Genomic DNA, 2,467 nt, shown 5'->3' on the forward strand with positions numbered 1-2,467 from the left:
ATCACTATGCTATACCTATGGCCAATATTAAACTAATTTTCTGGGATCCCTGGGTGGCGCAGCGGTTTGGCGCCTGCCTTTGGCCCAGGGCGCGATCCTGGAGACCCGGGATCGAATCCCACGTCGGGCTCCCGGTGCATGGAGCCTGCTTCTTCCTCTGCCTGTGTCTCTGCCTCTCTCTCTCTCTCTGTGACTATCATAAATAAATAAAAATTAAAAAAAAAAATAAAAATAAACTAATTTTCTGGTAATACATTCTTCACATAATATACTTTGTTCACTCAACAAGGAGTTATTACTAACGGTTACTATGTTTTATTTTAGGACTCCTACCCAGTTTCTACAAATGAAAATCAAGTCAGTCATCTAAAAAATCTCACAATTTCCAAACAAGAAGATTTAGTGTCTTCTGTTTCCATTAAAACTGAATTTATGGTGGTGATATTCTGGGTTACATTGTGTGGGCACAAAATGACAAAGGTAGTTTTATTTTTTTCTCAAAAATTTCTGTAGAATGCATAGGAAAATTCTCAGATTTGTAAGTTTTACATTCTTTGCATATTCAATGTGTTAAACTTGCGATATAAATCAATGGCAAACCTTTTACTATCTGGCATTTTACAAATTTCAGACATTGCTGTTTGCTAATGATCCAGTTTTAGGCACGGTTAAGGGAACTCTATGAATGCCTGTCATTAGTACCAGTCACAGCAGATTATTATGTCATTATGCAGTGTGTCTCTTTCTAGGTCTAGATCCCAAGGTCTGCCTTTCCTCCTTTTCCTTAGATGCCTTGGAAGGAATTTAGTTCTACTTGGGGACAAAGGGAATGGAAATATAATTCCTTGAAGCAGACTTTCATAGAGCAAATTGCAGCAGGATAGTGCTGTGATAGCATTAAAAGGAAGCATTTTAAATGTCTTGATTAAGTCATCCTATCAGTCTGATCACTTGAAAGAAGGCAGTTCAGTGTTATGACACAGAGTATAATCTTTACTTCTCTTGTGCTTACGCATGTTTTCATGTATGATCTTTTTCCAGTTTCAAAAATGACTATATAAAAGTTGCCATTTCTAGGAATTTAGTATGTTATTAGCTGAAAAAATAATCCTTTAATGCTTGCTTTTAACACAGATCTTTAAAACTGTAATTATTTCATTTTAACTTTGGTTAAATTCCTGTTCCCTTACATGCCACATCAAAACTTCTAGAGGCAGCAAAGATGGCTTTTGTTTTCATCAATACTATCTTTGTTTTCTATTGAGTCAATCTCTCCCCTTTCTATTCTGCACGATTACAACCTTGTAGTCAAATGAATTTACTAAGCCCCTGAAGCTCAGCTATACAAAGGAACTCTAGAACCTCAAACAATGTATTGAAATGATCCTGCGGCAGACTCTCCTTTGGGAAGTAATATTCTTTTGTATGAGCATTAATTTGAAAAAAATAAAATAATCCATTCAATTGTCCTGCTCATTTTGTTCATATTTTTAGTTTTTCAAATCCTTTTTCCTCTACTATTCGACTCATTTATAGCAAAGAAAATTTAGTGTTTTCCTTCTGTGCTATGTAAGCATATCCAAAGACTTGAATTTTGAGTATTGTCTATGTGATAATGGGCAACCAATGTCAAATAACAGAAAAACTTAATAACTAAATAAAGGTGAGATTATTATTATTCACAGATAAAAAGTTCTAAAACTTTTCTTTGCACCTTCTTTAGGAATTAAGATTTAGGATAGCTATAAAATAAATGTGTAAGTATTTTTATCACATAAACAGCAAAAGAAAACCTTTTAATGTAAAAACTGAGGAAAATGATTAAAAATAGAAAAGCAGGAAGGTTAATACATTTGATTTCACTTACCTTGTAGGTTTTCTACTGTTCTGTTAGAACCACTGACCATTACAAAAGTGCCATACATTAGTCATATCATACTGTATTAGGTAGACTATGCTATTATAAACACCTGTTATAAGAGCTGGAAAAAAACAGTGGCTGAGGCAAGACTCATGTTGATTCTGATCTTGTAAGACAGTCTGGAGAGAGACAATCCAAGCCGCATATGGTAGCCCTTCAACAAAATTGTACGGCAACCCCGGACATGGTTCTGTCCCCCAAGGGCATCGTCTCTTCTGAAGAGTTCAAGATGTCTCACTGCCAGATCCACTCCCAAGCATCAAGCACAGGGAAGAGCTAAAAACTGGCCACACCATTTTTTACATGTCATGTCACTGGCACAACAGTCAATGGCAAGGGACAATAGGAACTGCAGTCTTTGCTATGGGAGGCACATGCCTGGCTGAAAATCCAAGGTTCTAGCACTATGTGAAGAAGGTCAGTGGGGAAAATTGGTGTTCTCTCAACATAGCTCCTTTAGGTATTAGCATAACTAGAAATACAAGTTTAAAAATCATTCTGCGGGGAACATGGCAAGACTTACTAGCTGACAATTACTATTCTGGG

General features: G+C 36.2%; 1 long non-coding RNA gene across 1 annotated transcript in view; it reads left to right on the top strand.

Moving 5' to 3' along the window:
- Positions 1 to 1,531, top strand: part of LOC144303605 (uncharacterized) — a 64,566-nt gene extending 63,035 nt beyond the window's left edge. The window contains exon 4 of the long non-coding RNA XR_013370624.1: positions 325 to 1,531. This is a non-coding gene — a long non-coding RNA (uncharacterized LOC144303605). The remainder of the gene's footprint in view (positions 1 to 324) is intronic.
- Positions 1,532 to 2,467: the final 936 nt, after the last annotated feature.

This window comes from Canis aureus, chromosome 32 (genome assembly GCF_053574225.1).
Source record: "Canis aureus isolate CA01 chromosome 32, VMU_Caureus_v.1.0, whole genome shotgun sequence".
NCBI classification, from domain to species: domain Eukaryota; kingdom Metazoa; phylum Chordata; class Mammalia; order Carnivora; family Canidae; genus Canis; species Canis aureus.